The sequence below is a fragment of the Petaurus breviceps genome, unplaced genomic scaffold, assembly GCF_028583685.1.
Source record: "Petaurus breviceps papuanus isolate PSGF00001 unplaced genomic scaffold, PetGlider_PUasm1.0 90994, whole genome shotgun sequence".
Taxonomy (NCBI): Eukaryota; Metazoa; Chordata; class Mammalia; order Diprotodontia; family Petauridae; genus Petaurus; species Petaurus breviceps.
Window position 1 is genome coordinate 1,492,724 of NW_027187393.1, and position 14,607 is coordinate 1,507,330.

A 14,607-nucleotide genomic window follows, 5' to 3' on the forward strand; every position below is an offset into this window, starting at 1 on the left:
ATTCCTTTTAGTTGAGATAAGCTTGCTGTTGCACATAGATATATATATATATAGATATAGATATAGATATATAGATATAGATATGTTGCACATATCTCTTTGGCACAAACCAAAAGCTTCCAGTATTCATCATGCATAATAAGTCAGAATATATTTAAAGTTCCTGGCTGTTGCTCTGAATTTCCTATTGTTGAAGGTATGGCTTTGGAGGCAAGGCACAATTATAGGAACCTCAAAGTAATTTTGATACTGACGTAATGGATAATTTCAGTGCTTAAAAAGTAAAAAGTGAATCACCTAGACACTAGTTTAAAAAAATTAAAAGGTTCTTATTACAAAGCCAGTTAATAGTCTTACTTTTTCTGTGAAGGGTTGGGCAAATCACTTTGCGCCTCAGTTTCCTAATCTGTCATGAGGGGATTGGACTAGTTGATTTTTTTAAAGTCAAGATTGTAGTTTTGACACTGAAATTTTCTTTGCTTCTTTACATACTGTCATGGTCATTAGCATTGTTACTAAGAAATGGCTACTTTGCCAACAAGTGCTTCAGAAATAACCATTATGGGGAAAGGTTTATCAACAGATAATTTTATGGTATGTGGTGATTCTTTGGGGCACTTGAAGAACTCTACCAAAAGCTGAGATGTCCTTTAAAGTTACAGAAGGAGAATGTGGGTGTGTCACTTTTGTTTCTGTTGATTCATATCTTAGATATGTCTCAGCTTTCCTTGAAATACTCTGATTCCTTAGTGTGGCTTTGTGTATATGGGTTTATTTATAATTTACTGTAGATCTTTTTTGGTATTGCTTGAATGTGTTCTGGTGTAAGAAGTTGAGATTTATTGGAATGGATGAGTTTTTGTGTAAACTTGTTGGAAATTGAGACAAAAGAAATAATATTCCTTTGGGTTCATTTAAATTAATTTTTATGTATAGTTTTTAGCTTGATTTTCTTGTAAAGCCTGCATATAAGGTCAGATACATGTTTTTCTTGAATGAATGTGTTCCTTGGAAGGAAGTAGAGGTAAATATTAGGAGTCCCTTCAAGGAAATAAATCTGTATTGGAGAGAGGGAGAGAGAGAGAGAAAGTGTGTGTGTGTATGTGTAAACCATTTGGAGCTATTTCCAGATGTTATACATATACTATTTGGAATAAGCTACTTATTATAAACTTACATAGATTTGGAAGATATGGAAATTTTAAATGAAGAGTTTGAAGTGACTTGAAGACTGCTATGGGTTTAATGAAGAAGATTCCAGTCTTAAAGAACTTTGGCTCAGAAATGGGTAAATTAGGTGGTTCTGCTTTTAGTTTTGGCCTTGATCTTTAAATACAGTCTTAAAGATATGAAGTCCATCAATACCTTAGCATTTGGAATGAATCCTTAGGGAAGGTGTGGTATGTGAGACAGGTCTCTGAATTGTTGCTTACCTAAATTGTGACAGTCATAGAGTGGACTGTTATGTGAAATATCGAAATTGAAGAAATTTGGGGAAAAAACCCTCAAACCAAAAATGTCTCTTGTTATTTTTGATTATGAAAATTTCCTTTAAAAAAATACATTAGGAATTAGTTTTTTCAGCCTCTCCTTTCCCAGCAACTAGAACTAAAAGCAACCAATTAATTTAAAATAATGCTGTCAAATATTAGGCTCACAGTATTGGAATTGGAAGGGACCTCAGATGTCATCTGCTTTAACCTCATCATTTTACAAATGAGGAAACTGAGGACCAGAGAAGCTGTGACAAAGATCACACAGATAATGGCAGGGCTAGTATTTGACCCTAGGTCCTTTTCTCTTTTTATTGTATCTTGCTGTTTCTGGAGTGAATAACAACACATTTTATAAATTCATAAAACTGTTAGGGCTAGAAGAGAACTTAGAGATCTGTCCACTAATAAGTCTTCTCATTTTACAGTTGAGGAAGTGGAGGCCCACTATATATATATATATATAGTTGGTCCTGGCTTGCACAACAACTGAATGACAGAAGTGGACTTGAGCCCAAGTATCCTTATGCCAGTGAATTACTTCATATCCTCAATCCGTGATGTTCATGTTGTAGTTGAGAGAAGAGATGGTTTAGTAACTTTAATTTACTTTTGAAACAGGAAGATACAGTCACAACAACAAAAAGGCATGACCACAGAGATGCTAGGATTTTAGGTGAGAGCAATTTCTAGTCCCCATATAATTTTGTTTTTGAGTATTAAAATATGTGGCCAAAGCAGGTAGTTTCTTTTCGTGATTTAGATTTATCACTAGAGAGAAGAGAATCTGACACTATTGGAGACTCCAGGGTTACAACTTTGATGAAAACATAGCCTTAATCCTCAGAGCTTATATTTGTATCTGTTGTTACTAAATTAAAACTAATTTTAAAATAGTAGGCACTTTTAACATTTACTTTAAAATACTGAAGTATTAGGCTCTGTAACTATGTGTTATAATTCTATATTGTTTAACATAGTTCTCCTTGCATATGTTTTCTATATAGTTTAAAACTCAGAGGACTTGGACACAGTTTGAGAAGTCATGGCCAGGTTGCAATATGCATAGATGGAGTGAGTACCTAGGTGGCTGAGAGCATAAGCCCATTGAAGCCAATGTTTATATATGCATTTTACTTAAGGATCCTTCCATAGATGCAGCTTACAACTTTTTCATGTCATAGTTAAAATTTGCTAGACAGTCTTATTGAATTGCTGTGACCACAAAGTTCAACTGATGGCCATCTTATTGGAGATAACTCTCTTATCTTAGGTAGGCTGGTCATTGGACAACAGATATGTGGAAAAGCCTAGGCCTTTGAAGCTTAGGAGAGGCCCTTTGATGGCATTGTGCTTTTCTGGCATAGTCTTTGGGAATTTAGAGTCACATCTGTGGTATGATGCAGTAGAACATGATGCACACACGTGTACATGCCCACACACACACACATCACACTTACAGCATTTAAAACCTTTTTCAGTCTGGTTCAAATTGCCTTTAAGATCTGTTACACATTACTTTCCTTTGTGGTATGGCCAAAATGACCTTCTTGCTGTTCTCTCTCCCATATGTGGAGTGGACTCTCTTCACCTCCATGTCTTAAAATCCCTAATTTCCTTTAAAGTTCACTTCAAATGCCAGATCCTGTATGAAACCTTCTCAGTTCCCCTCAGCTTCTAGTGTTTCATCTCTTACCATAGGTTTTTTTTGTATATATTTATGTTTCCATTTTGTCTGACTTATTAGAGTAGAAGCTCATTGAGAGCAGAGATAGAGTAGGATTTCTGCCTTTCTATCCTTGAGGCCTAGCATAGTACTTGGTACATGGTAGGTTTTAGTAAATGCTTAATGACTGATTGAAGCCAAAGTTGTTATACAAACTTCAAAATAGACAATTACTGAATATTTATTGAGCATTTATATGTGGTGAGTGCCTTAATTGATGACATAGTCCCTGCCTAAAAGGAGCTTATTATATACTTAGGAAGATAAGACTAATATGTAAAAAGCAACTAGCAGATAGCATCAGCTGCTGTATGATTAAAGTACTGTGTATTGTTATTATTGTTGTTGTTGTTATTTTACCTTTGATTACATTGGTACAGACAACTCTTGATACATATCAGCAACTGGTCTGTAATTTATTGTCTTAGTGAGTTACATGGGGCCCTGAATGGTTAAGTGACTTAACCAGAGTCACACGTGTCATATGTATTAAAGGTAGGGCCTGAATATAGAGCTTCCTGTGTCCAAGGCCACCCTTTTTATATGCTGACTCTCAAACTATGTGAGCAAGACTATAATTGCTAAAAGACTTCAAGAAAAACATCCCAAACCTGCAGTAGGTAGAGGAGACTTCTTGGAAGAGGTGGGATTTGGAAGAGGGAATGAAAGGTAGGATTTGACTAGGTAGAAGGAATCAAGGATAGCAGGACCCTATGGCCTATTCATGGGACAGTGAAAACAGCCTGATTATAGACGAGGGGCTTTTGGATGAGTTAGATTAGGAACAACTTAAGAAGCCATGCAGAAGAGTCATTTCAGATTTTTGAGTGTGGGAGTGACGTCATGAAATGGGTGCTTTATAAAGATTTTTCTGGCAGTGGATGTGAAGGATGGATTAGAATGGAAAAGCCTAGAAAAAGTAAACTGGCCCCTTACAGTAGAAGTGGAGGAGAAGGGGCTATCTAGCTGTTAGAGCATTCTTTTTTTTTTTTTTGCCTTTTGGAGGGCAATTGGGGTTAAGTAACTTGCCCAAGGTTACATGGCTAGTTTTTTTGTGTATGCTAATTGTATGAGGCTCCAACCAAACTTGGGTTCTCCTGACTCCAGGTCTGGCGCTTTTACTCATTGCGCCACCTAGCTGGCTGCCCCTGGTAGAGCACTCTTAATGATGTTAGATCCTTTTTTTTTTTTTTTAATGTTCTGATACTGGTAACTAGGTGGGGAAAGAAGAGAGTACATATTAAAAAAGATGGCCCCAGTATTTTCCAACTTTGACTGGGACGATGGAAACAATGTTGAGGGGGAGGTACCTTTTTGATGAGTAGAGGAAGATAGTGAATCTTAGTTAGATTGATGGAGTTTTTGACCTGAATTTATACTAGTACTTCTTGTCTAATGAATGCCTGATTAAAAAAAAAAATTAGTAATTTCCAAGTATGCTGAACAGAGTTTGTCATATCTGATTTAATTCTTAGTTTTTACATGCCTTAGCATGATCAATAAACATTTTGTGATTGCTTATTGTGTGTAAAATAATGTATTTATAAACTCTGGGATTATAGAAAGGTTTGAATAAGACCCTCTCCTTATCTTTTAGGAGCTTCCATATGCATTTTTTATCATCTTATGTTAGAGATATACCTATTGGAATTTCAAGTCCCTTCTTATTTGCAAATCTTGTTTTGTTATTAATGACGTTTGGTTATAATTCCATCATTAAATAGCAGCATTACCCTGGGCAGTGAGGAACTTGACTACTTTCATTGAACTTGGTTATTGTATTCAACCTTAATAATTGTTTGACCCTTACTATTGGGACTTTCAACCTTTTAGTGTGTCAACCTTTCCAAAAGTCTTAGGAGGTGTGAATATTGTACAAATAGCCCCTGAATTGGAGTGAGATCCAAGAAAGGTAGAGAGACCCCCACACACACACACACACTTTTCTTTTTAAGTTTTAAATTTATTTATTTTTAGTTTTCAACATTTGCTTTTATAAGATTTTGAGTTCTAAATCCTCCCCCCCCTTTTCACTCTACCCTCTCCAAGATGACATTCAATCTGATATAGGCTATGCCTATATAATCATATTAAACATATTTCCACATTAGTCATGTTGTGAAAGAAGAATTGGAACAGAAAAGAAAAACCATTAGAAAGAAAAAACAAAAAACAACTAAAAAAAGAAAATAGCCTGCTTCGATCTGCATTCAGATTCCATAGCTCTTTCTCTGGATGTAGGTAACAGTTCCCATCATGAGTCCTTTGGATTTGTCTTAGATCCTTGCATTGCTCAGAAGAGCTAAGTTTTAACAAATCTGGTCGTTGCATAGTGTTGCTTTTACTGTGTACAATGTTCTCCTGGTTGTGCTCACTTCACTCAGCATCAGCTCATGCAATTCTTTCCAGATTTTTCTGAAGTTCACCTGCTCACTATTTCTTATGGAACAATAGTATTCCATTACATTCATATATACAGTATGTTCAGCCATTCCCCAATTGACAGGCATCTCCTCAATTGTTTGCTACAACAAAAAGAACTGCTATGTTTTTGTAAATGTGAGTCACTTCCCCTTTTTTATGATCTCTTTGGGATACAGACCTAGAAGTGGTATTGTATTGCTGGGTCAAAGGGTATGCACTTGTATAGCCCTTTGAGCATAGTTCCAAATTGTTCTCCAGGATGGTTGGATCAATTTGTTACTCCAGTGTTCTAATTTTCCCACATCTTTGGAGACCCTTTTTTGTTGTTGTTGGAGGTATGTTTAGTTTACAGTTAACAAGTCCATTTTGAAATCAAACCTGTTAAGGCCCATAAAGTGTTTTTTTTTATATTAATTTCTTCAGAAATGCTTTTTTCATAGATAAAAAGGTTAAAGAGCCTCAGAGGTAGATGACTGTACAGTCCTAATTGAACCGCTCATTTTACAAATGACATAACTGAAGCTCATAGAGATTGTTACTTTTCCAGTGTTTCACCGTGCAATAAGTGGTAGGGCACAGATTCAAATGCAGGTCTCTTCATAAATCTTGTAGGACTGAGGAAATTATACATGGTTTGTAACTCTTACTATCAAATTTTTTTTGAAATAAAAGAGTTTCTCTTAGGTAAAGTGTTATTTTTTAAGGTTTCCAAATTTTCATGTAGTTAGTAAAACACCATCACTTATAAACATTTCTAGAAGGAAAAAAGAGATCCATTTTAGGGTATAAACAATTACATTTGCACATTGGATTAAATTAAGAATAATTACAGGATTTGTGATATTCCCTCATATCCTGGTAAAAGTCTAAAGGTAGGTTAGTTTTGTTTTTTTGTTTTTTTGCCATATTTTATGAGTGCATATTCCCCGTGTCACTTCTAATTTCACCTATTGCTGTAATTGGAGCTGTTCATTTCTCTCTGGTGAAAGTAAACAGTGTGCAAGATTTTATATATATATATCTAGTGCAAATAACACTGGGGTTATTAAGACAAAACCATTTGCCTAATATTCGTTGGGATTTTTGTTCTAGAGGATCTCTTTTGTAATGGTCATGGTTCAAATAAAATATTTTCTGATTTTCTTGAAATATATATGCAGAAACTACAATTACATCATGTCAGTCCCTGAAGAATCAGAGAACATTGGAGAGGTGACACTCAATTTTTTAAACTATTTCCAAAAATTGAGCTTGGCTTTTGCATAGAATTTTTTTTTAATGTAATAATTATATAGCTGATTTTTGATATTAATTAAGGTTAATGGCTAATATGTAGAGTACCATACTGTTTTTAAAGTCTCTTGCAAGGATTTGTGGGAAATTTTAGACTACTGTTCTTTACTACATTCTTAGATTCTGATTTTGGTTACCCACTACTATCTAGCACTGATTCTGTTATCTGTGTGACCTTGAGAAAGTCAATTCACCTCTCTCAGACTCACTTTCCTCATCTGCAGAATGAGGCAGATTGAACTAATTGAGCTCTGGTACTTGACTATCTATGATCTTGAGATCTTATGGTGCACCTTATGCCAATTTTAACAGTGATAATACTGTATTGACTTGAGTAAAACCCATACTGACCCTAGGGAAGATTTTTTTCAAATTCAGTTCATATAATGAATTTATATATATATATATATATGTATATATATATATAAAATGCTAGTGCAGAAATTGTTACTGAGTTATTGATTTTGTAAAATGAGTAGTTATCGTATAGTGTCCTCCTGATTATGTAGAACCAGTTGTTACTCTTAAACTAAACGACTAGAACTCAGAATAATATTCTAGAAGACAGCCCTTATTAGCAGAAGTTTTTAAAAATGGTGTAAACTCCATTAATCTGGAATTTTAAAAAATGGCAGAACTTTTTCTCCTCAAAGCAAAAATCAATTTTCAGACTTTGTGATAGGGTCATTACCAATCAGAATCCCACTCAGTTCTTTGAAATCTCTAATTCTGACCAGTATCAATTGATTTATTAAATGACCTCTTGGGTTCATTCCAAGATTCCTTCAGAATTTTTAAATAAAAATTAATTTCAGTGTAGTCTTTAGTGTTACATATGTAGTACTGTTTTGAGTTTTTGAAATTGGTAATCCAGGTGTGATAAACTATTGTATTAATCAGAATATCCCATTTCTTGACCTAGGTAAACTTAGTTTATTATACTATCCTAAAGCTAGTTACAGTCATTGTCTGATGAGTCATTCAAGGAGTGAAATCAGTGTTTCCTTATTTCTTTGTTTGGCTCATAAAACTAAAAAAAATTCTAAAATTAATTTATCAAACTTTGGTAATTAAAAAAAAAACTTTATGCCCCCTCACCCCCCCCAAAAGAAAACCCAAGAAAGAAAAACCACTTGTAATTGAATAGCCAAGCAAAACAAATTCCAGCATGGGCTATGTCCAAAAAAGCTTGTGTCCATCACCTCTGTCAGGATGGAGGCATGTTTCATCATTGGTCCTCTGAAATTGTGGTTGGTTCATAAGTCTTTCGAAATTTATCTTTACAGTATTGTCATTGTATAAATTATTCTTCTAGTTCTGTTCACTTCACTGTATCAGTTCATGACAGATTTCTCTGAAACGGCTTCTTATTTCTTATGGGGAGCAATAACATAACATTTCATTTGCATACTATAATTTGTTCACCCATTCCCCAATTGATTGTTAATTTTCAGTTCTTTGCCATTGCAAATAAGAGCTGCTATGAATATTTTTGTATATAAGGATCTTTTCCCTTTTTCTTTGATCTCTTTGGGGGTATAGGCCTAGTAGTGGTATTACTGTTTATGATGTTTTAAAGTGTTTCTTTGAAAAAAGGATGATTTAATTTTACATATAAAAGATTCATATTTTTTATTAAGTTGCTGTAATGTACACTTTCAAATTCACAGATTTATTTAGTGCCTACTTTTTGTGCAGAAAGGGAATTTATACTAGATTAGTGAGGGAGATGAAAATTGTAAAAATGACATTTCTTGCCCTCTTAAGAATTTACTATTATTTAATTAATACTATTAAAGCTCTTATTTAATAGGGGATTATGACACTTACATAAGTATAATAGAAGTTAGAATATGGTAAGTGCATAAGAGAATGATAAGAAATTGGGGTAGAATGAATTGTTTCTAGCTGTAAGGAATAGGGAATCTTCATGGAGGTGGTATTCCCACATCAGGATCATCCAGTATCAGGATCTTGAAAGAGAAGTAGTAGAACAAGTGGAGATGTTCAAGGAGTACATTCTAAGGAAAGGAATGGACAGACCTTGGTGTTCTAAATACCAAACAAGGTTGTGTTGATGTCTAATGTGGAAGGTCATCAAACACAGGGGTAGCATTTTTTTATTCTCAAGTAATGAGAATGATTCTTTAGTCAGGCTCTTGAATGGTTCTCAAAAGGAGTCCACACCTTATTTGAGTAGTTGGAGCATCATTGGAATACGGATGTGGAAACATCATTGGAATAAGTGGTCTTCCAGAGGAACCACTCTGAAGGATTTGTCTTATTGGTTTTTTGATTCCCTTTTTAGAACAGAAATCCATGCTATCTCTCTCTTCTTATTCTGCTCTTTCTGTAAATGGTGCAGGGAGTTTGCTCAGTGATCCAGAGGCCTTCCTTTCATACTATAGATACAATAATACATTCTACCTGTGCATTTCTTTTCCTTGTTTTTGATGTATGATATATGACTGACCCACTTTATCTAGTAATATTTATCTTTGAAGATGTCTTTTTTAGAACAGGTTTTTATTATTTCTGTATTTTGTTTTTATAAAACAGACACTTCCCAACAGATCTCAAACAAAGCAAGTATGTAGGTTCCTGGTAAATAGAGTGATGGTACATGACACTTTTTCATTATTGTAGTTTTTTGTTAACAGAAAGGAAGACTGTGAGCTTTAACTTAAGTAGTTGAGTTCCATTTTTGCCCCCTGAATTAGATATGAGTTTTGTTGCCTTTCAGTGTCATCTTTATTTACATTGTTGTAGTTATCATGTATATTCTTTTGACTTAACTTCTTGATGGTGTCATTTAGTAATTTTTTTGTGTAGCTCCACACTAGTAAATATGTAGTACAGTCTCTTTTTTGGTGAGTACCCTTTGGGTTACCTATAATTTTTGTTATTCTGAGATCTTACTCTAACAGCTATGTATTGTTTCCAAATCCCCACTCTCTGTCCTGGACCAAGCTCTTTGTCTATTTGCACCATCTATTCAAGATATATAAACTGTCTCCAGATATGTCATATTTTTGTCAATGTCATCTACTTTTGATTTTTCTACAGCAATAGGGAGAGAGCACTTTAGAGAAGCAGGTTTTATTTGCATTTTACAAGTGGAAAAAGTTCAAGTGGTGACTTGCCCCTAAGGCTGTGTGGTGCTTTCGTAGCAGAAATCATTGGACAAACAACTGACTGTTGACAATTTGTCCTTCTCTATCATTAATTTTATTTTACATATGTTTAGTACTCTTTTACCATAGACTTTTTTATATTTAGTTAGGATGATTTTGCAAACTGTGTTAGCAAAAAGGTTGGGCTTTTTAAAAAAAACTTTATCCATATTTCATTTGTGTTGTTAGCCAAGTAGACAGTTGAATGAACACATGAAATAAATCTTGTTTCATATAGTTTGCTAAATGGTGTAAAAGATTTCCCTGTTGACAACACAGTTCAACTCTTTAAAAAATAAAATGTGTTTGCATTTTCAATTCTGTGTATACCTCTCTGTTATCTTAACTGATGTGGTGAAAGAGGGCACTCTATTCATACTCAAAGGTTGGAGTTATTTAAGTAGATGTATGCCTTTAAGCTATTAACTTCACCTGATCCTCAGTTTCCTCTTCTGTAAAATGTGAGGGAGTGGAGAGCCGATCAGAAGTTGACAAACTTGCTTTATAACTTGGAAACAACCTCCAAATTTAGGGGTAAGCAAAATTTTTCAGGTTTCATGGTTTAATGTTTAACAATGTCCAAATATTTTTGTCAGAAGTAAATAGTATAATTAGGTTATGATATACAGAAAAAAATTCTGAAGTTGTCTCACTGGTGTCTCCCAGCCTAGAAGTGTACCTACCCACTACTAATTGGCACAGAAACTTTGACCTCCATTTTTAACCATAGCTGGTTTGCCTCTCCTCAGGTAGCCTGGTGCAGCCCTCTCCCACTACTCCTACCCTCTCTTTTGAGGTCCCCCCCCCCACCCCATAATGGTGCCAGACAGCACAGTTACCTGATCCACTTTGCCCTCTTGATGCTCAGGATTCGTAAGCTCAAGCAATCTATTAGCATTAGCCTCCACATTTGAGCAGAGATTATAGGTTATCGTATCTAGTAGAAAAAAAAAATTTAACATCTTAAATGAATTTAAGGGTATTTTGACTCTTAGATTCTTTTACATCTTGTTTCTGAGTCATTAAGAGAAAAATCTGTATACTCAGCTTATCCCTGGACCAGAGAGACTGATGGGGTAGGGCTTGAGATGCCAGTTTTCAGACTAATTGGTTTCTTCTATTATTCCTCCCCCCCACCCCCCCAAAAAATCTCTTCAGCATAATTCACCCTTCACCAAAGCTGCTGAAACTACCCAGAAACAAGCATATTTTCTTGTTCCCTTCCCATATACTTTCTCTTTGGAAAACGGAAACAATTTTTAACTCCCACCCTTTCCATCATCTAACCCAACTCTCAAGTAGTAGTCTCATGGTAATATTGATAGAGGTGTCATGTTCACCTGGCAGCTAGAATTTATTGAACCTTTTAGTAGTTAATCTCAGGTTCCTTCTGGCTATAAAATTGAGTTCTGTCCTTGTTAGTTTGTGTTTTGATTAAATTATAAAGACCACAGTGCAAATTTGACAGTATTTTGCTTTAACTCTGTAAATGGTCTCGAAAAGCAGTGATACTAGGTTGGTTTTTTTTTGTAGAAAAGTACATTTGTCATGTTAGGACTCAGATGATAAAATTCTTACATAGGAAACTCTTGCTTTTTAGTTACAATTTTCCAAATGTAAAGTCTATTATTAAAATGTAAAGAATTTGGTTGCCCTAGTGGTAATTTTGATCTCCAAATCTCGTCAGATGGGGTTCAGAAATATGCTTTTTTGATTCCTCTATGAATAGGAAAGCAGCATGCTTTTGGCCTTAGGAGTGTCAGAGTAGAGGGGTCACGAGAGACCGTTTGAATTCACCTCAAACACTTGTATGGTCATAGGTCCCTTAACTTCTATTGAATGGTGATAGTATATGAGCTTGTTCTGCCAAGCTCAGTGAACTATCTGATTGCCAAATAAGATTTTATATATACATATGTATGTGTGTGTGTGTGTGTGTGTGTGTATAACAGTTGGCAGATCTTAAAGCACCATAGATTACTTTTATTTTAGCTTAGTGGGTGGAACAGAGTTTGAATGGGATTTACTGATGTGATGAAAGTATTATCAACTCAGCATTTTCACAATATAACCTAGGTTTAAAACACTGCAGAAACCTTTTGTTTACTTTTGTCATTTGAGTCTCATATATCTACCCTTTGAGATAATGAAGGACAGGTTTGATTTTCATCATTTTACAAATGAAATTGGGACCTCTAAAGGCTGAAACTTTCCAAAAGAGTCAACTAGTTACTTGGATATTAGGACTCAGGTTTTATTTTAAGTGATCGTTCTACTAAATGATATTATTTTACACTTTTATTTTTTTTCTTTCAAAATTTTATCATCTTTCATTTTGACAATCACCTTTATTTTTTTTTAACATTTTTATTTCTTTTATTTTTATTTTTTGCTATTTTGGAGTGGGGAAGGCAGGTCAGTTGGGCTTAGTATCAAGTGTCTGAGGCTGGACCCACACTCAGGTCCTCCTGACTTCAGGGCCAGTGCTTTATTCACTCTGCCATCTAGCCTCCCCAACCTTTTTTTCTTAAGATATCCCTCCCCTTCTGCCATCCAGAGTGTCATCCCTTATGAAAAAAAAGTTGAGCAAAACCAGTGCATAGTCCCTGTTAGAAAGTGTATGGAGTGTTCCACATGCTTAACTCCTTAACCCTACTGAGAAGGGGAGGAGGTGCACTCTCACCTCGTCTTTAAAGAAAAGCTTTCTAGCCGTGTGACCTTGGGCAAGTCACTTAACCCCAGTTGCCCTGCCTTCCCCCTCCAAAAAGCAAAAAAAAAAAAAGAAAAGAAAAGCTTTCTAATTTGGTTTTCGAAGTTTCACTTCTGGAGCTCCAGCTGGCCAGAATTTAAGTTGAAAAATACAAACACTATAGAAATTTTCTTTTTAGTATAAATAAAACTATAGTGATTTTTCTTTAATGTCATTTGGTCTTCTCTCTTCCACAGATGTCTTTTTTAAAAAATGTGCTTATTACTGGTATGAGGAATATATACACAGGGTCAATAAAATAATTACCTTCTTATAATTGATTTAGTGGACTTGTACTGGTCATTAATCAGGCTAATGCTAACAAGAAACTTTGGACAGTATTCTCTGTTTTCTAAGGCTTTGTAACTTAAAAATTATAGCTGTATTGTGGAATACTCTCTTTGTTCTTTTTTAATATTTGAATGAGGCATGCTGGTACTTGATAGCACAGACTATTTAATTCTCTTGCAGGTTCATAGGTTCATACAATGGAAAGAACACCAGCTCTGGAGTTGGGAGGAACTGGGTTCAGACCCTGCCTCTGATGTTTGCTACTTGTTTGATCTTGGACAAGTCACTTAAGCTTTTGTTGGCTCAGTTTCCTCACCTTAGGATGAGGTAATTGAACTAGATGACCTCCAAGGTTTTTTCTAGCACTAAATTGTTGATTTGAATGATGTATGATCTCTTCCTTTGTAAAGAAATAAAAGCCCACTTCACTGATCACTTCAGAGTTGTTCATCTCCTTAGAAAGTAGCTAAGTTCACAAGAAGGCTATTTGAAGTCTTGGATTTAAATCCTAGTTCTGATAAATTTATCATGTGACTTGTTACATTATATGAAAAATTCATTGATTCAACAAGTATTTTTTTCTTTTTACTTTTTAAAATGTTTTATTATACTTTTTGAAACATTCTTTTCATTTTCCAGTTATTATTCTTCATACCTCCCCTGACTCTTATAACAGATTGGTGCAGTCTAAAACAAATCAACAAGTTCTCCATGTTTAAAAATGTATGCCTCATTCCACATCTGTTGTCTACCACCTCTGCCCAGAGGCATTCTTGATCATGTCTTTTGCAATCACTGCCCTAGTCAGAGTTCTGAAGTCTTTCAGTGCTGTTTTCCTTTACATTATTGGGATTATGTATATTGTTTTACTCGTTCTCCTTCACACTTTATCAGTTTGTAAGTCTCAAGTGTGTCTCAGTTCCTCATATTTATAATTTCTTAAGGTACAATATTTCATTATATTCAGATTTTACAGTTTGGTTAGCATTCCTCTGTTGCTGGACACTCAATTTTTCTTTCATTTCTTTTCTGTGATAAAAAGTGTTACTATAAATATTTTTATATCTGTGGAACTTTGATTTCAATGGAGTATATGCACAGTATTGGAATCAAAAGGGGGATGTACAGTTTAGCCAACTAGTATTTATTAAGGGGTTACTGCATATCAAGCACATTGTACTAATTGGTGGGGATAAAAAGAACCAAACAAAAGTCCCTGCTTTTAAGGGAATGGGACTAATGGGGAAAACAACATACAGGTGACTATATGTATAAGCAAGATACATGTAAAATAAAATGGAGTTAATCAGCAGAAGAAAGGCCATTAAGGAAGACTAGGAAAGGCTTTAGTGACTTTTTTTTTGGAGGGCAACTGGGGTTAAGTGACTTGCCCAAGGTCACACTGCTAGTGTGTGTGTGTGTGTGTGTGTGTGTGTGTGTGTGTGTGTGTGTGTGTGT

At 34.9% G+C, this 14,607-nt stretch overlaps 1 protein-coding gene across 25 annotated transcripts in view; it reads left to right on the plus strand.

Moving 5' to 3' along the window:
• Positions 1–14,607, plus strand: part of NSD1 (nuclear receptor binding SET domain protein 1) — a 152,387-nt gene that overhangs the window by 10,613 nt on the left and 127,167 nt on the right. The window lies entirely within an intron of this gene.